A 26,851-nucleotide genomic window follows, 5' to 3' on the forward strand; every position below is an offset into this window, starting at 1 on the left:
ATAAAAATTGGTTATCTTGAATGTCTCAGTTTGAGTAATTTGTTATGTAACCTTAGACATATATAATATGATGTGGGGCAGTGGAGTGTGAGAGGAAGACTAGTAAGGTCAAGCTTAGGCCTGAAGCCCCAGGAACCCTGAAAGGATGGTAAATAGGAGCTTCCCCTGCTCCTGACACCAGGCCCCTGTCACATAGCCATAGGCCACCACAGAGAGAATTGTGGCCATCAATCATGTAAGGGCAGGGCCCTGAAGTCCCTCCACATGTAGATGAGGCATTCCCAACATCTCAGACCAAGCCAATAGGAAGCATCTGCTGTCAGACCCCAACCCACCCCAAAACTGTGTATAAGATCCTATCCAGAAGGAACAAGGGTATGTGAGAATTACTCTATGGTCTGAGAACATTTGTCACAAGAGCTGTAACACTGCCTGGGATGAGCATGCTCTCCTGGAAGCTTTCATCACCCAAAGCTCCCCTGTACTCTGATCATTGGCTAGCCAACGCCCCCTTCCACCCGCCTCCGTCCCCTCCACCTCCCGCCCTGCTTCCCCCCACTCCCTATTCCCCCGCTGGCCCAGTCTGGTTGCGCTGAGCTCAGTGCAACCAGTGCAGCCAGTGCAGTGTCTCAAAGCAACAGTGGCTGCTGGGGCAGTATCGCAGGAGCAGCAGTAGCAGCCGGTGGTGATAGAGGAAATTACCCCTCCCTGTTCATGCCCTTTCCCCTTCTCTTAATCCCTCCCACTTGGCCAGGTCAGGGATCTCCACAGAAAGCCTCTAGTACATAGACGGGCAACATGAGACCTTATATCTCAAGCTAGGCCATAATACTTGAAGAAGAACTTCCAGTTGGGATTAAATGTCAATGGGATCACAAGCCTTTGTTGGGGACATGGTCTTGGGAGAGTGATTAATCATTCAAACTACCAAAACAACTTTTAGGTCTCTGGGATCTGAGGTCTAGCTCAACTCCCTAACTTTTTCTAGAAAGGAATTGGACACTTTCCTTAAGTTTAAGTGAACTTGTGAGGACCAAAGACTTGTACTACTGAGGATGAAGAAAAGAAAACTGGAGTAGAGGGGAGAAGAAGGAGAAGAGAGAGGGAGAGAGGGAACTAAAGAGAATGCAGGTATTCCTGAAAGCACTACAGTGGGCTTTGCCCACCCCCCCCCCACACACACCATCTCAGAAGTCAAGTCTGCCTGGTTGAGATAAAACGAGTCGGGTTGGAAGCATAGTATTTAAATGTCACAAGGGGTCAAAGAGGGTTTATGTAGTTCTAACTGGCACTTTTTTTTTTTTCAGTTGAAAAGTTCTTAGATTCTAAATTTCTTTCCACTTCGGAATTATCAAAGAATATCAAAGGGCTTGCTTCTGAGTTCATCTTTGTGTTCGATGGCTGCGGAGGAACCCAGCTGACGTGATTGCCGATGGAAACGAAGCTGTAGTCTGCTAGAGTTCAGAGGCCTGCATCATCAGAATCACCAATGTGGCAAGTAAATAGCCCCTAGAGATGAAGACAGAGAGTGATATCTTAAATGTGGTCACATTGCCATGGGGAAAAAGTTCTAGAACCCACCAGAGATCTCAAATCTTTAGATGTTGAAGTCCTATATACACAACAGCATGCGATCTGCATCATCCTGAGCACGCCTTTCTGTGTGCTTTAAATCATTTCTCTGTCCCTTCTAACACCCAGCACAATGTAAACAGCTGACAAGCTATGCTGCTCAGGAGAGAATGTGTATGGCCACAAAAGCCACAGAACCCAAGACTATAGAACCTGTGGTCACAAAGGGATGCCTGTAAGTTGAAAAATAATTTTAATTATCCTCTCAACAACTTCTTTATGTACAAAATTCACTGCTGAAAATACAGTTTATAGAGTCTATCTTAACACTTTGCTTGTCTGAGAGAAAAATAACTGAAGCAGCTTGATAGATGGGAGATTTCATAAATGTTCAAATGAAGGCTATACAAAACAAAGCAAAACAATAACAATAATAACAACAACAACAAAAATGCATGGGTGTTTAAAATCTAGCTTCCCCCAGTCTTCTGTGAGCTGTAGCATAAGAATCTCTTGAGATGATTTCTAGTGGATCAAAGTCATTGGCTTTATTCATGCCAATATGATGTGGACAGGGTGAATGTTACATAGATTCAGATGGTCTCTCTATTCATACTCAGATTACCTTGTCTACTTAGCTATATTGTATTGATGATCCTTTATAATTGTACAATTCTAAGATTCTCTCACCCTAACTGCATTTAACAGCTGATGGTTTCTATGCCAAATGTTCATCTAAGAACATGGAGACTCTGCTGCTTAGTTTTGTCATTTCATACAAACTGGAGTCACCTGGGAAGAAGGAATATAAGCTGAGGAACTGCCTTCATCTAACTAACTGGTGAGCATTCCTGTGGAACATTTTCTTGAATAAGGATTGATGTGGGATTCCAACCCTCTGTGGATGCTATCCCTGGACAGGTAGGTGGTTCAGGACTGCATCAGAAAGCAAGCTCAGCAAGCCATGGGGAGCAAGCCAGTAAGCAATGTTCTTCCAAGTTCTGTGCTTCAGTTTCTGCCTCCAAGTTCCTGCATTGCGGTCAAAGACTTCTCGGAACACTTGGGACCTTGTGTTGTGGGAAGGCGTCTGTGAAATTAACACACTGAGAGGTTACCCCTTTCATACTGTATGATTAGTGTGCAGTGGAGTAAAGAGTTGTAAGAGGCATGGGGATGTGCACCATCATTCTCAGAGCTAACAAACCACAAGTTTATGTGATTTGTTAAAAATGTATAAAGTGTTTGATTTTCTGATTAGTATTCTCAATAGACATACAATCTGAAGTTCTTTGGGATCTTAGGTAATTTTCAAAAATGTATAAAGGCATCACTTGAAGGTCATCAAGTCAGAAAGATGGGACCTCATTCTTGGAGGATTTATCAACTTTTGTCTAGAGGTGTTTGGAACTAGAAATAGCCTAAAATACTGGATTACTTACCCAAATCTTTGCCATCTGTGATGGTTAGTTTTTAATGTCAAGTTGGCACCATTTGGGAAAATAGACCTTCAGTTGAGAATATCCCCTTGCAAGATTGCCCTGCGGTGCATTTTCTGGATGATGATTGATATGAACGAGCCAACACTCCTGTGGGTGGTGCCAACACCAAGACCCAGGCTGTCCTGGATGCTGTAAGGAATAGGCTGAGCAAGTGATGAAGGTGCATGCCTATAAATAGTGTTCCTCCATGGCCTCTGTTTGAGTTCCTGCCTTCTGGTTTATGCTCTGAGTTCCTGTCCTCACTTGTCTGAATGATGGACTACAGGTTCTAAGGTGAGATAAATGCTTAATCCTCTAAGGTGCTTTTGGTCATGATGCTTCATCACAGCAATAGAAACCCCAACTGAAACACCATCTTTTTTCCAAACTACTATCCAGCCTCTTCTAACCTAACTGACACATCTTCTTCCCAAGGAACATAGGATCATTAGGACACTGCAGTTTCCTTCGATCTAGATAACTTTTATACCATTCTGAGAGGACATCTTAGTCAGTATGGGTCCCTTGTCAGCACCTTCTGATCTTCTGAGCAAAGCCTGCTTCTCTGATCACCACCTTTACAACTCACCTCTCATGGTGGGCCATGTGGTTTCTATTTCTTACAGGAGGTGCCAGAATGCATTCTTTTCTGCTCCAGTCTTTCCCGTCTTTAGGTTATTTTTGTAAAGGTCCACTATGGTACTGATTGTGCCAAGTTCATAAATAGTGAAGGACTCAGAAGATAAGCAAAGACAGACTTTGTTAAAATTGTTTCCTATGAAACATGCTGTTTGTTCTTTTCTATCCCAAATTGTCATAATTATAAAAGTCTGGGAGAATTATTCCCACACATGAGCTGACATCTGGAAAACAAAGCCCTGTTACTATTCATTGAGTGCTTATTAAAAGCTGTTAAAATGAGTAATTTGAAGAGCTTGGAAATATTTTTAATACTGCATGAGGCAATGAAGCAGATCAGAAGGAGCCAAGAGGTCCCGAGTCAAACCTGAGAAGGCGTAACAAGTGTGGATTTCAGTAAATCTTAAAAAGTAGTATCTAAATTTTTATAATTATTGACCTCAGAAGTTTACTTTTGTTAGGTGCTTCATTCTGCTTAATTAGTAAATTAGGAAGAGCAGTGAAAGCCAAGTGGGCTCATGGATGAGTCGGCATCTTGAAGATTCCAGAGCAATGAGACTGTTCCATGTTACTTCGGTGGGGCGGGTACCTGCCGCTGCACATTTGTCCAGACGCACAGAATGGACACAGATGAAATGAACTAGAATTTCAGACATGGGCTTTGATTAGGATGTGTAGGTTGAACATTTGTAACAAATGTATCTCCTTAGAAAAGGATATAGGCAATATGGGAGACTAAACAGAAGCTACTTTTTAGTTTTGGCATTTTTGAACAGACTGAGAACTCTCAAAAAACCAGAAAGGTCTTTCTTTCTACTATTTTGGTTTAAACAAACAAACAAACAAATAAACAAGCAAACAAGAATTTCTAAGTGCTTTATGTTCAGCATCAAAGGGATAGTGAGCAGAAGTGATTTGTGTATTTGCTAAAAGGGATCTTCAATTTAAAATATCTTCATCAGATTAGCCTGTGGAAACATCTGCAATTCATTTTCTTGATTGATGATTGAAGATTGACATGGGAGGGCCCAGCCTACTGCGGGCATTGCCACCCATAGGCAGTATGCAGAGGTCCTCAACTGCTTCTTCTTCTGCCCTGAGTTCCTGTTGTGGCTTTCCTAAATCTGTAGTAAAATAATCTCTTTCCTTCACAAAACTGGTTTTGGTCAGTGTTTTTATCACAGTAACAAAAAGCAAATGGAAACATTGCTTACTATAAAAACTAAGGGCATAAAGTGATAGATAATGTTGATTAATAATTTCACAATAAGAACTGATTGAAATACTACACACCTAAATTTTTAAGTATATATAAGTTTAATGTGTCAATTATAATAACTTAATAAAGTTGGGGGACATCTTTTCTTTGGCTATCTCTCTACTCCCATTATGCTATAAGCAGCATGCTGAATGAGCAGTGCCTTCTACATTGTTTTAACTCTCCTTAGTCAGGCCATTCCTGGTCCATTTTTTACTTTTTACACATGTTCAGGAAAAAGTGCTGCTCAGCTTCCTGATACATGATAACAAGTTTCCCTTGCTTCTGTCTTTCCACACCTCTCTTAGGCCTTCCTCCTTCTTAGCTTCTGCATTAGGACATTGGATTCTCTGGAAAATTTGCTCACATATTTAAGGTCTCATGAATCCTCTTCCCCAATCTTCCCATCTTTTGCCCACTGCCTTTTCTGAAGCCTCTGAGTACTTTTAGTTATTTGCTACTCTAGCACTCATTTCCAACTACCAAAATACCAAAATATACAGCCATCGCAATGCAAAAATGGTTGCAGAACTTAGTAAACTAAAGTTAAAAAGCACCTATCTGGCCACCATTTTTGTGGGTCACAAACTGGGACTAATTAGACTGAGTAGTTTTGGCCTGAAATCACTCAGGTTAAAACAAAAATTTGGGATGGAGTCAACTGAAAGTTTGACTAATGGCTTTCAAGATGGCTCACTTACAAGACTGTTGGCAGGAAGCCTCAATTCATGGGCTTCTGGCCGGAGTCCTCAGTTCCTCACCATGGGTCTTATTGGCAAGGCTGCTTTTGAGGTTTGTGGCAGCTGACTTCTCACCAAGCAAATGATTCAGAACAGGACAAAATTGTAGTTTCAGTGTATCTTCTGACTTAGCCTAGGAAGCCCTACATTGGCAATTGCACAGTATCACACTGGATCACCCTTGTTCAGGATAGGAGGGGACTGCATCAGGGCAGGAGGTGGGGTTCAAAGGTAGCTGTCTTAGTGGCCCTCTACTGCCATGCTCACATTCATTGCATGTGTCTTATTACTAGGGCTTTCCTGATTGACCAGAATCATTAGTATGTTTTTGGTGCTCGGTGCTGAGGCTGACATTGTTGCTGTATAGATATTGTATGCACAAAACACAACACATTGCCTAAGCTGAAAACGCATAGTGCTTCTTATCATTCTTATTTTATAGAAGGTTTTTTATGGAACAAATATAGGAAATACAACTTGCCATTGCCATCCTGTTGTCATGATAGCTAAAAGTCACCCAGACTCTTGGTTGCAAGCCTTTGGCTAAGTTCCTGGAAGGCTGGGCATGTAGACTACAGGCAAGATGCCTTATTATTATATGACTGTCTTCTTAGCCTTGCATCAATTTTCTGCCCCTCCTACCTCTTCTACATTCTCCCAAATATTGTTAGCATCCTTCGTTTCTTGATTGCCTTAAGCCTTAATGCAATGAGTATGTAGGGCCCCGTGCTAACTCCAGTTTTGTTAAAATATACCAGAGTAATTTTTGTGCTTAGTCTAGAACATCTTCAGAAATGGGGAACTGGGGTCAATACTAAATTTAGGAGAGAAAACTCTTAAATTACTGAACAAGTCATGAATGTTCTCAATCAATAAGGGTATCACAATTTTCTCATCTATAACTCTTCTCCGAAGTATCACAATCAACCATAAAATGTGAATAAGGCCACTACTGAATGTTTTTTTTTAATCATATTTAATCATGTTTCTTAGAAGCAAAAGACGTGGCCTTGAAAGTATCCACATTCAGGGTCTATTATCTCTTTCCTCACCTCATGAACATTAAATGCAACACAAGAGGTTCGTGTGGATGGGAGTCAGAAGGAAGGCCAGAACTATGTAGTATTGTTTGGATCTCTTAATGTCTGGTATTTAAAGCACAATTGCTCAATGAAGGTGAAGACACTGCTTGCGGTGATACAAGGTGGGGAACATGAGTTGTTTTCAATTGTCTGGTCACACTCTATCCATCTCCAAGCCTTCGAATGGATGCAGATGCCCATATTCATGCTCCATAGAGTCCCTAACCTGAGGCCATAACACAGAAAATAGACACCCAATGGCAGTTTTAAATTACATAACAACTGCATAGACTATAGGTTTCAAACACAAGTCCTACCATTATGTTTTGGGTTTTCAGACTTTTAAATTATACCTCAGACACAAACTACGTGGTTTAGAATGGGATAATATGAAAGCCACCTAATTGTTAGGAGTAAAATTGACACTGAGGGAGATTGTGACTTAAGATTTGGTCGCCTTTATTTTGGGTTGTCTTTGAAACATTTAAATCAGAGGGTAACCAGGTTTTCAGTCTTCCCGAGAGGAGAGGCATCATGCAGGTGAACTGGGGTAGCATCATGAATGGAGCCACAGATCTTGTGGAAGCATGTAGGTTGTACATGTGTGGGAAAGAATAAGAAAATCCAGAGAGGAAACTCAGGCCTCAGAGAGAGGCAGCCTTAGACCTGCTATGAAGCTGGAAGAGACAGGAAAGAAAATCTGGAGAAAAACCAACATATAGGTGAACCCCGAGACAGGTAGAAATGGTGACAGGTGATTGCTCCATTCAATGTGCTCTCTTCCACTCATATCTATACCTAAGCATCCTTAGTAAATGTGTGTTTGGGACAGCTACTCAGTGCCAGAGATTATTCAGATTTTACAGAAGTTGGTTGTTTTAGGCTTCAGATTTTAGCTCTGCTGTGGCTAACATTTATCAAGTCTAGGTCAGGGCATTCCCTGTTCATAGAATCAATACTTTCAATTCTAAATACAACACTGGATAGCAATCTCTGAACTGGCAAATGTGTATGTATCCTTTTAACCTGCACGCCACAGTAGCGAGAGCTTCAGGTCTGCTCCTTTAAAGCCAGCCCTTAGGTAAGGCAGCCTATTTTGTATCTCAATGTCTCGATGATGTATAAAGCCAAATATATAGAGACTAGGAATCCAAGAACATTACTGGGGGCTACTTTAAACTAGATATGTAAGGGGAAGCAATGCTGATCTTTGCTCACAAGAAGTCAGAGGTGATGGTACCTCTGAAATGATTTTCTCCGTGGACTTGGTTGCAGGTTCTGAGGAAGGCAGCTGGCTCCCTGTAATCTTTTCATTTTTTCCGCCCTCTGGTTAGCAGTCCTCCTACACATGCTTTTCCACTTTGGCAATGATGTTTCTCTTCTGTGGGTCAGACTTTACAGGAGACGATCTTATTAGAGGTCACATACAAAGGCAATGAGGGGTAGAGCCAGTCTAGCATTTTTGAATAGCCCTTGGTCTTAAGAAGCCATTAATCCTGCTTAGATACTTCCCAAAAGTGAAAGGGAGCCGGAACAGTTCAAGCCACCCAGGCCTTGTTCTAGGATGGTGCGATGCAGCCCCATAAGTTTGCATCTGCAGCTAGCAGTAGCAGCCCTTAGGCTTCAAGCCTCCACAGGGCTGGATTACCAACCCAGCCCTTGCACAGTTGCCAACAAAATGAGAGCACGGAAATGAACAGAAGCAATTTCAAAGTGGTCGCAGCTATATTCTTTGGGTTTGTGCTACTGTGTTGAAGTGTACAGAAAAAGTTTCCTGCCTGGAGTCTTAAGTTTTGTTTGAAAAAATTTCCATTAATTGACATGTTAATCATTCACAAGCCTTAAAGGGCTGTCTGGGATGGGAAAAGCACAGCTTGTAACTATTCTGCAATTCTGATTATCTAACCACCCACACCTGCTAACTATATTCTTATTTGATCAGACTATGAATTTTCAGAAAGGTGGTTGCTTTGAACTCAAACAGCCAAAACTGGCTTCGTTCTTTTAGGGGGAAAAAAAAGGTTCCTTTCATTCTTTTGCTTTCTAATTACTCTGTTAAACATTATGGAGGTCAGCGCGTTAAGAAACGCTGCCTGTCTTTACACGAGAAAAGTACTTATCTAAACCTGAGAGGATTCAGCAGTTGTGGGTCAGCGTTGTGCATTTAATTATATTTTATGTTAACAAGTTAAATAAACTGTGACAGTTTCTATGACATTTTCACTTTAATTATTTGCTAAGGTCAGAGTGAGACTTGACCCATCCGAGTACTGGAATCAAATGTCTGTCCAGGAGGATTATGTTAAGAAGGAGGGGAAACTTAGCATTTTTGTGTACAAAGCTTGAAGATCTCGGCAATCATTTCATTTTGCTTTTTTTTTTTCCAGACAGAAATTTACCTTAGGCAAAGATAATTTGGTTTTGATAATTTTTTTTTGCATTGGTTTTCTATGATTAAGTGTTACTCTCCAGATAGTTCAACTAATTATCGTTGTCTCCCCAAAGGCGGATGAAACAAGGAAGCTGAGCAGAGTCAGGCTAATTTCACTGCACGGCTTATTAGGCATCCACATGCACGTGTAATATAAGTACTGTAACAGGCTAAACAGCTATCATCCCCACCTTCGCCACAAATGCTCCCCAACATTGGCAGCTGCTCGTGCTCACACAGGCAGGGGAAATAGCTGTTTAGCACCCCCATCCCCGTGGACTTGAAGAGGATAAAGGGAGGGGATGCTAAAATGTGGGTTCACCCCTTTAAGTTATCTCAACTCTACATGGAAGTGAGAGCCCAGACACTGAGCTTTTGGAAGACTAGCCTAGGGAACCCAGTTAGGAAAATTGGCATTTTTCCATCTCCATTGGTTGAAGAGTATCTGCACGGTAAGCCTGTGTTTTTTTCCAGTTGCTTTCTGAGACTTTCTACCTATTGAGTTCATGAGCAATCTCCATTGTTTTCTGTGAAATAAGGAAAGATGAAAAAGATGGCTGGGAAATATGACTGATTTTGTCTTCTAGTTGTGCTTGGCTTGTGATAACTCATCTGGAGCTTGCAATCGTAGAACATGAAAGGGTGACTAGAGGCTGTAGATTGTGTAACCAGTCACTGAAGACTCTAGGTCAATAAATCTGCTTATCTTCTCATCCCCTTTCCCAAGAAAAGGTTTTATGGACATGAAACTTCATAAATGGAAACTTCAACAAATACCTAAATAAGGACAGAACAAAAAAAGGAGACTTAGTCTACTGCTTGAACAGTGGGGCTTTCCCAGAGAGTTTCAGATTAAAAAGATATTTGCTTTCATTTTATGTATATGAGTGTTTGTCTGCATGTATGTGTATGTGTACCATATGTATGCAGTTCCCACAGAGGGCAGAAGAGGGCCTTGGATCCACTTGAAAGTTACAGATGGTTATGAGTTCCTCTGTGGAAACCAAACTCAGGTCCTCTGCGAGGGCCGTCAGTATGTTTAACCTCTGTGACGTTGCTCCAGCCCTGGGAGACTGCAATTTACTTGATTTGGCATGGGGCCCAGGTAACACTAAATTTTAAAAGTTTAATTCTGATAAAGTACAACACTGTAAAGAGACTTTCAGCATAAGCTTCCAGGGCAGAGAGTTGGGACTGTCATTAAAATGTAAAATTAATTAAAGTGTAAAATTAATGAAATTCAAAATAAACAAATATTTCAATGTCTGGGAAGGTAGGTATGTTTAACCTGATTTGAGCATTGCACAATGTACACATGTATCAAACATCACACTAGTATGTGTGATGTTTACTAATATCTGTATTGTTTGTATACTTAAGTTTTCAAATATTAATTTCCTAATTTGCAACTGTAAGCTATTGGGAAGATTGTTCATTCTTATTGCATCTTTCTTGAAAATCTAACTTATGGAGAGACAGGATAGGATGAGTACATGCCTGGCACCCTGTTCAACAACTGCCAGCACTCTGCCTTTAGTATTATTATGCCTCCTTCCTTTCTCACCAAAGATTCATTAGTCTTGATTTTTTGAAATAGTACCTCTATATTTAGCCTAAGTATTCCTTTTATAGTTAAGTTAGTTTTCATGTATGATCTGAGATAAAAGTGAATGGCCCATGTCAAGCGAATGATAAATAGCTGTTCCAGCACATTCTTTTCTTTTTTTTTTTTTAAAGATCATTCTTTCTCTATCGAATTTCTTGGATTTCCTTCTCAACCAATCACAAGTGTGAACCTATTTCTGCTCCCAATCCCCCTTATCCCCATTTTGGTATGCCGACCTGCGTCATATAATATCTTTGTGACAATCCTCATTGTTTTCAACAACATTTTCAAGTGTCCAAGGTAGTTTCTTAGTAAACCTCCTTAGGAAGGAAGTTTTGTTTTACGAAGGGCGTGCTTTCAGAAGTAACCTGTAAGAAATGAGAGGGAACCGGAAAGGACTTCACAATGACCTAGACATAATTTTACATTGGGAGGAATTTGTCCTGATTATAATTCCACAGTGAACTCTGGAGCATGAATCATATTACAGAGAGTGTTGCACCCAAAGGGAAGGAGGTTGAATCTAAGTGAATTAGTATTGCTTAATGGTCACACCATGTGGAGGATTGGAGTGTTGTTACCTCCCAAGAATGTCTATAAATGGATTCCTCTCCCTCCATCTTGGTCAGCCCCTGGAGCTGGATGAGAGGTGAGTCAGCATGCCAGCTGGGGGACGGGCAGGAGTACCAGAGAAGTACATGTAAGTAGAAACCAACAGAATCCTTGTTAGGAACATTTTTGAGGTTACTATCTGCAACAACTGTCTCTGGTATTTCCAAAGAATCTTTCTGATGTAATTGGAATGTTTTCTTATTTAATAGGTTCATTAGTTTATTATTGTATATATATATGGGGTTTGGTAGCCTGTATACCACATTCATGCAGTGCCTGTGGAGGCCAGAAGAGGGTGGTGGATCCCCTAGAACTACAGTTATAGATGGTTGTGAGCCACCAAGTGGGTGCTGGGAGTCAAATCTGCAGCAAAAACAGCCAATGCTCTTAACCACTGATCCATCTCTCTAGCTGGTAGTGTTTGCCTTATTAATGTGATCAATGGGCGAACACGTGCTGTGGCCAGTGTTAAGTGTTGCTAATGGAATCTCACTCATGAGTTGAGAATCCAGTGATTCTAAAATCATGATGCTCTCAATAGGTCTTCAGAAACCAAAAACCTAAATGAGGAGCTTTCAGATTTTCAGGGCCTGTTGTACTTGAAGCTGCGCTAGATGTTTCTGGAGTCATTAGCTTCCTACTTGCTGTGAAACTTGACCTTGCTGCTTTCATCATGAACTCAACTTTCAAGTGGACAAGGGGAAGCACTTCTGATTGCTCATGTCTAGTTGAATTTCTGTGCTTGTTTTGAATGGGACCAAAAATAGAATTCTGTGTTGCTGTGAATAAATAGCAACTATAATGCTCCAGGGTTCTGCAGCAACATCTGCCTGTTAAGAGGAGACTGACATGCACAGGACAGGCCACCACTGCTCAAGCAGCTTCATTCTTAACTAGACTAGTTAGCTTTTAACCACATCCAGATTTCATTTTGTCTATAATGGTAGGCCTTTCCTCATAATTTACTTGTTTTAAACATCCAAAGTTACACCTAAATTTGCTTATACTGCAAAGCATGGGGGATTACTCTGTGACTAGAAATTCTTAAGTGCTATTAATAACATTACCTGGAATTAACAGCCTTTAATGATGGTTGAAGATAAATCACACCTATTTTAGTTTATAAATGAAACAATTTTAAGTTCTTAGAAACAAGGTATTTGGTAAAATAAAATTAAGAGTACTGTTTACCAAGATATTTTTTTTGAGAACCATCTATTTATTTATTATGGTAATTAATAAACTCCATAGAGGAATTTGAACATAGTCCTAACCAATATTTGGTCTACCTGAGAGTAGTTATGAAAAGTTGCTCAGTAAAAAAGGCTCCAAACTATGAATCATGGGGTGAATCATGGGGTGAAATATATGGAAACTTCTTTAGATGAATAAGCTCCACATTTATTTTTCAAATTTCATGGGAGTCTGGCATTTCTCAATTGTTATAGACTTAACACTACTGCTTTATTACTGGTTAAGGAGAAGAAAGGTCAAGACTATTGTGACTGGTGGGCAGGATCTGAGCCAGGTGTTGTCAGGTTCTTGGCTTCTTAGTAAAGAACTCAAACACAGATTTTAATTCAAACACAGATTTGAAAAAAAGCATAATGTAGATTAAAGAGAGACACACTGTGAAAATTGATGTCAAGCCACGTGAGTGAAAATTCTCAAAATTCCTGATTATTCTTAGGTTTCTTTTATGGGGTCATAAAAAAGGAGGAGCTGATTACTCAAGGGTACAGTTTTTTCCTATTTTGATTGATAAATCAAGTTATATATTCATTTTTACTGCACATAATGTGTTTTTAATTACATGCACACGAAATCAAGCATAGGCATAGATGATATATAGGGGGGTCTTCCTTAGGTTACTAGAGGAACCTAGTTATATTGAGGCTACTTTGCCATACTGTGTATGCTCCTAAAACAAACTCCGGCTGGGTGGGACACCTTTTATCCCCCCATTTGTTGGGGATACACTTGGATAGATTCTGCCTAAGTTTGATTATTATAGAACAGGGATACTTGTATTCTTGTTCAGAAGTGGGAGTGTCGTCCTTCTGGTCTGTCTGAGCTGGGGTCCAGAGCAGACCTTGGGCACAAGCTCTGCAGCCAGTCCCACAACTCCCAGAGGAAGCTCCATTCCCAGGCACTCTGACACACCTAAGATAAGAGGTGAGGAGGAACCAACATCTATCCCAACACTGGGAGTAACTGGGACCAGCAGGACCAAGCACACAGGAACTCTGCCGGCCCAGTGACTTGGGTTCCTTCCAGTCTGTCTGTGTTACTGTTCTGAGCAGACCTTGGGCACAAGCTCTGCAGCCAGTCCCACAACACACAGAGAGAGCCCCACTCCCAGGTGATCTAACAAGCCCAGGATCACAGGATCCCAGAATCACAGGATCACAGAGACATCTTTACTCTGAGGAGTTCTGACTCAACCAGGATCACAGGAACGACAGGCTCCAGTCAGATTTAGCAAGGGCAGCACAGTTAACCAGATGGCAGGGGACAAGCGTAAGAAAATAAACAACACAAACCAATGCCACTTGCCGTCATCAGAACCCAATTCTCCCACCATAGCAAGTCCTGGACACACCATCACACTGGAAAAGCAAGATTCAGATCTAAAACCAGTTATCATGATGATGATACAGGATCTTAAGAAAGACATAAATAGCACCCTCAAAGAAATACAGGAAAACACAGGTAAAGAGCTAGAAGCTCTTAAAGAGGAAATACAAAAATCCCTTACATAACTACAGGAAAACACAATCAAACAGGTGAAGGAAATGAGCAAAACCATCCAGAATCTAAAAATGGAAATAGAAACAAGAAATCAGAAAGAGAGACAACAATGGAGATACAAAACCTAGGAAAGAAATCAGGAGCTATAGATGCAAGCATCACCAACAGAATGCAAGAGATAGAAAATATTAGTAGTGATGTATTATTTTTAAGTATACAGTTAATATGTTTGGAGTTACTTAAAATTTATATTGAGAAAAATGTATTTTCACTATTGCTGTAGATGAGCATATACATAAGACTGTTAAATTGATTGTTGTTTTATATCAAACAACTTTTATAACATTTATTTTTATTGTTATAATATTTTATAAATTTTAAGGAATATGACAAAAAAGATATTGTAGGTATTGAAGGGGGTCTCTAGGGGGAGCGGTGGTACAAAAGGGAAACAAGAATGTGATTCAATTCTATTGAATTAAAATATGTTAACAAATTCAGATAAATTGAAATCAAGTAACTTTTCTCATCATAATACAATAAAAGTTTAAAAAAAAAGAAGTGGGAGTATCCAGTCCATTGCAGGTGTGTGTGTGTGTGTGTGTGTGTGTGTGTGTGTGTGTGTGAGAGAGAGAGAGTGAGAGAGGGGTATGGAGGGACTCGGAGGTTGCAAGTTGCATTGTTTAGAGAAGAGTGTGTATGTGTAGAGTATAAAAGTGAAGGACCTAGGCTGCCAAGTGTATAACTGCAAACAAAGTGGGGGCCTTTGGATATGAAACAATCTCCTTAGCTTGCCTACCTCACTATCAAACACATTTTTGTCATCTTTCCTGTTCTCTTACTAGAAGAACTATGACTAATAGTCACATATTTATTTTTTTCTCACTAAGCCAGCACTTAGATTCCCATATCTTCTCAACCGTCTACTTTAAGATATTCTTTGCTATGGTCTAAATATCTTTTTACCTCTCTTCCCCCAAACTCAAACATCACAATTGCTCACAAAGCCATGCATGTCAGGAAGTGGAGCCTTCAGACAGGTGAGTAAGTCATAGTAGAGGGAATCTTTGTGCATGGCATTAGAACCCGTATAGAAGATGCCCAAGAGCTCACCTTTTCTTACTCTAGAGGGACACAGTAAAAAGACACCTTCTGTAAAACAGGAACAGGCTGTCCCCACACAAATAATCACTGGGGCCTTTATGTTAGGTGTCCTCTCCTACAGAGTTCTAAGAAGTATGCTGAGTATTTAGAAACCATCCAGTTTATGATGTTTCCAAAGTTGCTATTGACTTTGTGGTCTGTTGGTTGTCTCCTGCTGGGCATGGGATCTACCTTTCAGAGTGCTTTGTTTCTTCAAGGAGACTCCCTTGACAGAAAAAATAAACCCAATTTTTCATCTGAAAGTAGCTATTGATTGGAGATAACTCTTGGCCTAGGGATAGGGTCATGTGCCCACTTGTTTCAGCAGACCTGCACGGGCACCATGTATACTGCCAGTCTCTGTGCATTCATTTGTATGCTAGCCCTGTTGTATCCAGAAGGCCTTGGTTTCCTCCATCTCCTTTGACTCTTAGACATTTTCCATGTCCTCTTCTGCAGGGTTTCCTGAGTCCTGAGGGAAGGGATTTTGTCAAATGACCCTTAGTTTTAGCTATCTATTCCCAAGTTCCCCTTCTCTTTATCTTCCCATCCTGATGCCCCACCTTGTCCATCTGTAACTACTATTACAATTCTTCTTCCTAGGGAGATCCCTCCCTACAGACCCCCCCCCCATCCCAGCACCTTACTTTTTACCTAAACTCTGTGAATTGTGGCTTGCTTATTGATGATTTAATAGCTAACATCCACATAAAAGTGAATACGTACCATATAGGTTTATATGTAGCCATATGGTTACCCCACTCTGGATAATTTTTTTTAGTTCTTTCCATTTACCTTCAAATTTCATGATTTTATTTTTTAAATTGGCTGAGTAATATTTCATTGTTTAAATTTACTGCATGTTCTTTAACCATCCATCTATCCATTGGCATCCAGGGTGTTTCCAATTTCTGTCTCTTATTAATAGAGCAGCAATGAACATGTGTCTCTTTGGTAGGATGAAGCACCTTTTCAATATACGCCCGAGAGTGGTATAGCTGGATCTTAAGTTAGATCATTTCCCATCTTTCTACTGCATTGCTGGTTGGCTATCATAGTAGCTATACAAGACTGCACCCCACCAGCAGTGGATGAGTGTTTCCCTTCTCTGTATCCATGCCAGCATGAACTGTCACTTGTTTTCTTGATCTTGGCCATTCTGACTTGTGTAAGGTGAAATCTTAAAGTAATTTTGATTTGTATTTCTCCTATGACTAATAATGTGTTGTAAATTTCTTTAAATGTTCTTCAGCCACTTGAGTTTCCTTTTTTTGAGAAATTTCTGGCTAGATATGTATCCATTTTTAAAAAAAGGGGAGTATTTGTTTTTTTTTTGATGTCCATTTTTGAGTTCTTTATATATTTTGGATATCAGCTCTTCATAGGATCTGTGGTAAAAACCTATTCCCATCCTATAGCCTGCCTTGAAGTATATACATTTAATCCTATACTCTAGTGGCAGAGACCAGCCTGGTCTATATACAGAGTTCCAGTACAACCAGGGTTACATAGAGAGACCCTGTCTCCACAAGCAAGCAAGCCAATAAACAAACCACAAATCCCAACTAAACCAACAAAAAACTTAGAATACAATGAAACACAACCTTGATGTTCATTTAGAAATTGAAATAAACATATGCCTCACTCATGTATTATAGCACTGGGTAGGGGACATCTAGGGCTAGCTCTCTGTCTGGGCACTGAGTAGCAATCATTTTTCTCTTGCTTTTTAAAGAGAATGTTAGACTATTAATCATTCAGATGTTCATAGGTCACAACACTGGGCCTAAACATAGCCTTTCTCCTCTCTGCAACCTACTGAAGAGCATGTAACACAGCGACCACACATGCAGTGCCCTTGGGGTAGGACAGTTTTGATTTTTCTTTTATAGTTTAATACTTTGGATTTATTTTTTTTTAAAAAAAACAAAAACAAAATGCAACTCATTTGAGTATATGCTGTATGTTGGGCATATCACCCCTTCCACTGTTCTTGCTCCTTCCCTTCATATCAGTTTCCTTTGTTCCTGTAGACAATTTCTTTTCTGTTTTCCTGTCATATATACATATTTAATTTTATGTCTATATAAAAGCCAGGAGACACAAATGACAGAAAATATATGATATCTCTTTATTTGAAACTTACTCAATACACTTAATATAATCACCTCCAATTACATGACTGGAAAGCTTTCACATGCAAGCACACAAAGAATATTTTCTTTGTGTGTTTTTTTGGTTATTGTACTCTTAGACTGGTTCTATAAATTAGCTGTTATGAGTACTGCCACAATAAACATCCACGTGAAAGTATGTCTGTGATATAACATGGAGTCCCTCAAGTCAATATCCTAATATGAAATAATTGGATTGTACAATAAATTTATGTTCAGTTCTCTCTCTCCCTCCTTCCTTCCTTTCTTTTTAAAAAATTATTTATTCTCTTTACAACCCAATATCAGCCCCTCCTCTCCTCCCAGTAACCCCTCATGCAACTCCTCCCTCCATTCCACCTTCCCTTTCCTTTTGAGAAGAGGAGCGCCCTCTGAGTGTCACCCCCACTACCACTCACCTGCTGTAGTTTTTGTCCTACTGCATAAGATCTAGGAGACATTTGGTTCCTGCAGTTCCCAGCTCCTCTGATGTAGTTTGAATCTAAAATATCCCACACATATTCATGTTTTGAATTCTTAGTGTTCAGCTTATCTCACTATTTTAAAAGCTGTGGATCATTTAGGAAGCAGAACCTGCCTAGTAGAAGTAAGTCACAATGGTGGATATTTGAAGGGTATCCTGCCCCTGTTTCTGGTCCCATTTTTTAATGGTCTTTCATCACGTGAACAGCATCTAAAACACCCTTCAACTCCCATAGTCTGAGTCATATTGTGGACTGAGAGTCTCTGAAACTGTGAGTTGAAATAAAGATTTCCCTACTTAAGTTGTGTCTGTCAGGTATTTTGTTCACAATGACCAATGTGTCCTCTGTTTTGAATTCCCCAGCTCTGATATTAACTCTGATAGTAACTGTTTATATATGACTCTTTGAGATGTTGCTGAAAAGGTATAGATCACAGCTTTCTTCTGCACAATATACAATAGTAATGGTAAGATTGCATCACTGAATTCTTGGGTGCTAATAGTTAAGTGTTTAATGTCCTTGATCCTGTTAGGCACGCCAGAAGGCACCATCAATTATTATCCTTAAAACAGCATGTGAATTTTAGATACTTAGACCAAAATGATACGGCTTGCAAGTGGTAAAGAGTAAAGAGAAAAATAGCAAAAATTGAAGCCAGAATTGGAATAGTGACATGCAGCCCACACCAGTGTCTTTACCGTTAAGCTTTCCTAACACTGCTTGGTAAATGGCAGGTAGTCATAGGACACCTGTGCCCCTACACTGATGATCACATTTCCATTTTCCTTTAGGCATATGTTCCTCTCAAACTACTAAATAAGATGCTTCTTTCTTCTCATCTAAAAAATATTTCTAGACATAAGATTTTTTAATGTATTAGGAAAGATGTTTTATGGTCCTGCTATGGTAAAAAATATTTCTTCTTGCTTAAGTGTACTCTTTGGATATAATTCTAGCAAGCCTCTTAAGTGTGCCTATTTATAGTTGAAATAATACATCATTGTGTGAAAAGCTCTCTTACACTCTGCCTTTTCTAAGATAAATGTCCTTCACAATTCCCTTCCCTAGCCTCAGAAATCTACCTTTCCTCCTAGTTTTATTGCTTTTTCAGCACTCTGTCTAATTTCTACTCACACTCTGAACCTGTTTTAAGATTATCAGCACAAACAATTCCTCCAAAAATTTTTATAAGCTAGTAATTAAGTTAGATAAATAGTGGTTACTGTGTGTATTCTGATAGTTTAATGTGTTGCATATATTTGGAGACATATATTTCCCAACCTACTTTAATAAGGGTTCAACCTCTCCTCTAACCCACCACCCATCACAAGTAGCAACAAGAAAAAAGTTATTAGGATACAGGGAAAGTAGACCAATTTAGAAATAGTACATTGGGGACCAAGTCCAATCTTCATTGTCAGGATATGAGCAGTTCAGCCCAGCAGCAAACACCAAATAAGAATCAGCAGGTGCAGTCAAGGCCTCTCAGTGACACCACACATGAACCAGCAGCTGCGGTTTGGTCCACTTGGCAGTCACCACCCATGAACCAGCAAGAGCAGTTCAATCCAGAAAAAAAACTGCAAGGCTTACCAACTGGCCTTAGGCCATAGAAGAGGCAAGAAGCCACAGGAAATTCATGAGAAGTTCTTTGGCTAGTTTCTCTCTATGGTGGCCACCGCAAGTGGAGCTCAGCAATGCAAATATAAGGCAAACAAATGCACGAATGTCATTAGAGAAGAATAACAAAGCAGAATAAAGCAAACCAATGCTCAAGCTCCCACTATCTATGGGGTCATATTTATATTCTTTCTGAACATCATGTGTCCTTTCACATATCTGCTATAGCAAAACATCCTTTCACCCATGTCTGCCTCAGGAAAATACTCTTTCATGTGTTTACTTTAGCAAAACCTCCTTTCATCTGTGTGCCCCAGCAAACAAAACATCATTTGACATAACTGACTTTCCAAAGAAGCCAAAAGTTTCCATTTCATATATATACATATATGTACACATATACATATATGTTTACTTCAATTATTAAAGAATGAGAAGGGAATTCCCAATTAGAGGGGTTCTTGGAGTGAGTCTTGAAGGCTATTTAGATTTTACATGGAACAAGCAGACAGGCAATTCAGAGCAGAAGGGACACCATGCATAAGCCTACAAGGAACAACAACAACAAAAAAGAATATAAGAACACAAAAGTGTTGCATGATGCATCCTAACGAGTACAGTTTCTATGAAATGCGTGTTTCTGCGATATTTGGCCTATTGTGAACATTACATAGAACACACTCATATAATCTAAATTGGCTATAATGTCACTGAGCAATGTAATCTGATGGAGTCATGTGTTGCATGCTGTCAGTGACTAAAATATTTGTATGTGTTTGTAAATGGCTGCATTGAAAAGTTCACATCATGAATAACTAAGAAATCTGGCATAACTGATGGCTTATCTTAAATGAAGAAGTTTATGTTTGACTCATGACATTTTGAAGAATGAAAAAGAGATTTTCAAGAACAGGAAAGACTAGATGAAACAGCATCTTACAGTATTCTTCCTGGGAAAGAAAGTACCAGAACACATAAAATAATAACAGTTGAGATTTTCATGTTTATTTTAGCAGCTGTATGAAGGCCACTCTATCAGAAGGGAAAGTCAGTTATGATAAACTCTCTAAAGAGAAATAATTATGTCCAGGATTGATCATCTTTTTTTCAAAACCAGTAGATGAAGAAGAAGCTGATGGGAAAGAGAAAGTCACCTTGAGACACAGGAGTGTATGACCAATGAATTGTATTTGCAGAATCACTTTTTTCTTAAGACAAACCTAATTGGATATACTTAATTCATGCTCCAAGAGGATGTGATTTGTGCTTCATGAGCTGCATAGGAATTCTCCACTAGGTTGTACAATACAATAGGTATGTACCAATACATAGTTGTATTGGTGTCCATATGATCCTTTGTTTTCAAATGTGAATATGGCTTCAGAGTTACATCATAAGGTGCTTTGGTAGAACACAGGGTAGCCTCTAAGGAGATAGAGGCATGTAGTCAGGACCAGGGTATAGGAACTTGGCTTGGAGTTAGATCCAGTAAAACTAGATAAAAATCAAGATATGCTAAACCATATAGACTTGGCCATGAAGACTGTGGTTTTGAATGAGAAAATTTCCCCATAAGCTCATGTGTTCGAACACTTGGTTCTCCTTCGGTAGTGCTGTTTGGGTAGGTGGGATATAGCTTTGTTGGAGAAGAAACAAACTGAGGTTGGGATTTGGAATTTCATAGTCTCACCCCATTTCCTGTTTTTTTTCTCTCTCTTTCTGCTTCATAATTGCAGTTGAAGATGTAATCACTCTGCTTCTTGCTCTGGCCATTCACTGTCATGCCTCCCCTCCCATTACAGACTATTCCTCTGAAACCATAACCCTAAATAACTCTTTCTTCTGTAAGTTGTGTTCGTCATAGTGTTTTATCACAGGAACAAAAAAATAACTAGCAAAAAAAAGACCAACAACATTTTGGGTTAAGATCGATGGGAGAGACTTTCAGAAACCATTCTTGAACTCAAAATCCAGATCCTGCCTTAGGTCTGCAGGACTGGCTTCAGCCTTCACTCAGATGAATGTCTTAGGATGTCACATCTGGTTATTCCTATCTCAGGAGCCGAGCTTATTACAAAGGTCTTCAATGCCTGCTTCTGATTAGGCTGGGGAAACTGGGTTTATTAGTAGAACAGTCAGTGTAAGTATCCTTCAGGTCTAGCAGGGTGAATTAATCCCAATTAACCCCAATGCAGAGGTTTTAAAAAGACCATTGAAGGAATGATTACTTCCAGAAGAGTGGGTAAGGTTAAGCACATCTCTCTGGAACACTGAGGCACTTAGGCACTGGCAGAGCAGAAAGCTAATTTTTTTTTTTCTCTTTCTAAGGGCAAAGGGTCTGGGAAGCATTTCTGCAACAAGGTAGGAACCATGTGTGCAAGGTGTGATCACAGGTAGCATCCAGCCCTGTGCCATACCCTAGCCAGGGCCTTCAGATATCAACCCAAAGTGACACCAGTCCCAGTTGTCAGGGCAGCTAAAGTGATTGACAGAAGCCTCTGAACAGTAAGCCGGGCAGAAAACGATGAACAATTACTTGGTTTGGAGAGGAGACAGAATTATTAGTATCATTAAAATTAGTTAAAATATGTTTTTACCAACTTTTGAAATAAACTACTTAGGTTTTGTGCAAAATATTATGTTTATGGATCTCAAAATGTCATCATACTCAGATTATAAGGTGGGAGCAGCTTTACAATTGGGGCACCTTGTTACATTTAGATTCTTGTAGAACAATGAAGGTGGCTTGTTCCTAAGTACTTCATGGGCTTCAAAGACCCATGCTTTTAAGTGATGTGGTAGCAACACCTTTTGCAATGCAAATAAAGGAATTATCCGTACATGGTGTGTATTATGAATATGTACTTAAATGTTCCAACACTGTTTTAAATCTCTTATGATAATTATTTGTAATGACACATAGTAATTGTACATATTTATGTGGTACAGAGTGGCACTGCAATGCATATATACAACATATAATGATCATTCACATAATTAGCACACTCATTTCATTTCAGATGGTTATTTTTATTTTCTGTTGAAAGCATTTGAAACCCTTTTTTATTAGCTATTCAAAATATTGTTAACTCTTGACAACTGTGGTGGTTTGGGTAAGAAATCCTTCCCTCCCTAATAGCCTCTGATGTTTGAGTTCTTGGTCTCCTGTTGGTAGTGCTGTCTGAGGAAGCTTAGAGGGTGGAGCCCTGCTGGAGGAAGTATGTCACTGGGGTCAAGTCTATTAGTTTGGTTTCTATTGCTATGATAAAGATGGTGACCAAAGAAAGGAGTGATTTCGTCTTCTTGTTTATATCCATCCTTAAGGAAGCCAAGCCAGGAACCTGAAGCAGGAATAGAAACAGAGGTCATGGAGAGAAGCTGCTCACTGGCTTGCTCTCCAGGGTCTGTTCAGCCTGTTTCATTATAGCACTGGTACTTCCAGACCAGAGTGGGTACTTTCTAAGTGGGATGGGCCCACATCAAAGGTCAATCAAGAAAGTGCCCCACAAACTGCCTATGGGATAATCTAACAGAAGTATTTTTTCAATTGAGGATTCTGCCCGGATGACTCTAGTTTGTGTCAAGTCAACAAACAAACAAACAAACAAACAAACCACACTGTAGTTCATATCACAGTGTGAGATGTAAAAGACCTCATGCCACTTTCAGCTTACCCTGTATGCTCTGTGCTTATGGTTCAGCTCCTTTTTCTTGCCAGCATGTCTGCCATGTAAGTTATGACTCCCCAGTGTGATGAACATTTATCTCTCTGGAACCATAAGCTCAAATAAACCCTTCTCCAAGTTGTTTTGGTCATAGGGTTTTATCTCAGCAACAAAAAGGTAATTAGTGCATCAATCATTGTTTTCTTATTGTGCCGTAGAATATTTGAAGTTATTTTCCTACTCAGCTGCATGTCTACACTAATTAACCATTTCCTTATATTTCCTCACCTCTCTCAGAATCATGACTCCATCCTCCATTTCTTTGAGATCAGCCTTTTCATTTCTGTATATACACTTGGAAATATGCAGAATTTATCCTTCTGTGTCTGGCTTATTCTACTTAACATAATGCCTTCCACTTCCATTCACATTGCTTGAAATGATAGCATTTCATTCTTTCTATGGCTGAATAATGCTCAATTGTGTATAAATACCACCATTTCTTGTCTATACACTTATGAGTGGACAGCTGGTTAATTATGTATTTTGGTTATTATGACAAATAAAATAATTATTCCTTAGTAAATTTATTTACTTATGATATTGCTGGATCTAATGGTAGTGCTTTTCTTGTTGGGCAAGGGATATCAATATTTTCCTTAAGATAGTACTTGCTTCTAGCTCCATCACAGTGTGCGAGATGTTTCCTTTTCCTACATCCCAGCATTCACTTCTTGTCCTTTTGATAACAGCCATTTGAAATCTGATATCTCTTTGTGCTTTTTGAGCTGCATTTTTCTGATGATTAATGACATTTGACATTTTCCTTATGCTCTACTTGGCTACTTTTGAAGTGTCTTTTGGGAAACATCTATGAAGGTCAGTCACCCATGTCTCCATCAGCCTTTTGTCCTGATTTTTTATATAGTTACACTGTGCAGCAAACATTCGGGGACTGTAGCTCAATGCCAATTTACAATTGCTCAGAACTTCCAGGGTTGACTATAGAAACATTTTGCAGTTTAGATACCTTTCTATGAAATAAGAAAGTTAAAATCACTTCAGAATAATACAATGTATAACAATTTTCAGCTAAACGGTGCCTGCCACATCTAGTATAACATCTAGAAATAAGAAGGTGGTCACAGGATTCCTTTAGGATTTAATTATCCCAGGTGTGTGTAATTACAGAAAGCTAAAATACTCGCATAAATGAACATGTCTTCTATATTATGATAGTATTTATGTTATGTTTTATTGCTCTTGTGATGCTGTAGTCTATAATCTTATACAGATTTATCTATTTTCACTATTATCTATTATATGTGTCTCACAGCACCTGGCAAAATTTCTGGGACCTGGTCAAGGCTCAAATGGCTTGGCAGCTTGAATTAAACATGCTAATTGTCCACCATAGAATTTCCTATTTTTTGAAATCATATTAATGGGAAGAGGAATGATTTGAAAAGTATAATTTTCAAATTTCAAAAAATAAGTGTACTCCTTTCATCTAAAATGCAATTTAGAATACCAGCTATTTCCCATGATTATACATGTCTATCCTGTGACAAAACTTATTTTGACAATTAAAATTAGTATCTTAATGAACTCTAAAGAATTTTTCTTGGTTTTCAATTTTTTTGTGAAACATGATTATCATTTATCTGAACAAGCCAGTTTCCTGTGACTCTGTTATGTATCATCTATAAACCAACATTACACGAAAAAGTGCTTTGTGAAGTTACAATATTGGGAAAGATCAGTTCTTATTCTTTTGTAGGTTAAATCAAAGAGATTAGACAGTTTGTCAGTGAGATTCAAATCTTGTGAAAGTGAAATGGAATATTTCTAGTACTTTAAGACAGTAGACATATCTATGGTCACATGCCAAACAAAATGGAACATGTCCTGTGCAATTGCAGGCTTCTTTGAGCATGTGAAACATCCTAGACTCTCTTTACAGAAATACACAAATCTGTATTCCTTAAACTTTCTATAGGCCCTGAAGGGTCCAAGGCCAACTTTAGTCTACTTATGGGGCCTCACCAAAAATCCTGAGTAAAGAGACTTCATATTTCCTGTTCATGAAAACCTTGTGATTCCATCAATAATTATATAGATCTAGAATGCTGCTCAGGTGACCCCATGAGTCATTGACTCAGGTCATTCTGGACAGTTTCTCTCTCTCTCTCTCTCTCTCTCTCTCTCTCTCTCTCTCTCTCTCTCTCTCTCTCTCTCTCTCTCTTTCTCCCCCTGGATCATCAATTAGCACCTATATCCCTTTAACAATTAAGGATCTTTACACTTTACTGTTTGGGTGTGTAGGCTCCCCTAGTAGCCACCCATGATAAAGAGGGATACTTTGACAGTCACTCTGGTAACTTTAGTTTATCAGAGCTGGCCTTAGGTAAAGCCATCTTCACCTAAGGACTCAGCACAGACAGAGTGCTAGGGCCAGCTGCCACCCTTGTGCACCTGCACCTTCTTTCTGTAGCTCTACGATTCCTCTTTCATCTTGGAATCTCCAGGCCAGGGAGCTCACACAGCCTTTTGGAAGGTTTTCTGCACAGGCAGAATGGCGGCGAGTCACAATAGTACTGGCTGCAATACAAATGCAAATGCCTATTTTTCTATTTCCTATAAAAATTTTTGACTTGTTTTTTTTCCATTTCAATAGAATAAGTAAGAAATACTGGCAGTTTGGGAAGTATTTAGAAAATGGAAATTAGGATGACAAAGGAAAAAGTAAGTTTAAATTCATAAAGGATAAAAATAGAAAGGAAAATATGCATGAAATCCAGTAAATAATGTAGAATGGAGATGGTTATCATTTTAAAAGGATTGAGCCCACTTTTCCATCACCAAGGCAACAGTTGCACCTTGGAATTGCGAAACAATGAGAAGTAAAGAGCAATCATAGGAAGACCAAAATTCTATAAACAAGACAGTTTGTGTACAGATGTGAATTTAATAAACACGATGAAAAGCTGCTTTGTTCAAACTAACTTTCTATGTAGGAGAAAGAAAGTTTTTGTTTTTAAAGAAAATCTAATATCCTCTCTCTTTTACCTTCGGAAATATCAGAGAACACACACAGGCCATTCAAGTTACGATTTGCATCCTGCTGGATTCATAACTAGGTAATTAGGAGAAGGGGGCCTCCTCAGCTCTTTGCTCAAAGCTCTGAGTGGCTTATAGATAGTGATATTTGATGTTTATTCAAAAGTCTCATTGTGATGAGTTTTTTGCTAAGATAGTCCTTGTAGAAGTTTGAGTTTTAACTAAAACATGTGGAGAAACTAAAAGTTGACTTCGTTCTATTTCTCCCCTTTTTTATGTGTGAAGGAGGCATTTTATCAAAGGAATTTGTGTTTAGCATTCCAGGTTAATAAGGCATGAGAAAGTTTACTGGGTCAATTCATAAGGAGTATAGGACACATCTAATGGGTGATTGAGATCCAGGGTGTCTCTTGTTTTTTTATTGAAAGCTAAGCAGGACTCGAGTACATATATTTATGTAACTCTTGCACCAGCCTGAAATGTTGATTTTTTTCTAGTTATAATTTAACACCATCAGCTTCTATGTCTTCCTGTTTATTTCAGTGTTGATCCTCAA

At 39.2% G+C, this 26,851-nt stretch overlaps 2 long non-coding RNA genes and 1 other non-coding gene across 3 annotated transcripts in view; 1 reads left to right on the forward strand and 2 right to left on the reverse strand.

The window, feature by feature from the left end:
* Nucleotides 1-1,223: 1,223 nt before the first annotated feature.
* On the reverse strand, nt 1,224-1,754 carry LOC116094024. The gene is made up of 2 exons (XR_004119937.1): nt 1,582-1,754; nt 1,224-1,509 (listed from the first exon to the last, which is right to left on the reverse strand). It is a non-coding gene; the product is annotated as an uncharacterized LOC116094024 (long non-coding RNA).
* The window catches only part of LOC116094023, a 28,358-nt gene continuing 3,046 nt past the window's right edge, over nt 1,540-26,851 (forward strand). Inside the window, exons 1-2 of the long non-coding RNA XR_004119936.1 lie at nt 1,540-1,807; nt 2,281-2,413. This is a non-coding gene — a long non-coding RNA (uncharacterized LOC116094023). The remainder of the gene's footprint in view (nt 1,808-2,280; nt 2,414-26,851) is intronic.
* LOC116094589 lies at nt 17,050-17,180 on the reverse strand. Its single transcript, XR_004120223.1, has one exon. It is a non-coding gene; the product is annotated as a small nucleolar RNA SNORA17 (small nucleolar RNA).

Source organism: Mastomys coucha, unplaced genomic scaffold, assembly GCF_008632895.1.
Source record: "Mastomys coucha isolate ucsf_1 unplaced genomic scaffold, UCSF_Mcou_1 pScaffold16, whole genome shotgun sequence".
Lineage (NCBI taxonomy): Eukaryota > Metazoa > Chordata > Mammalia > Rodentia > Muridae > Mastomys > Mastomys coucha.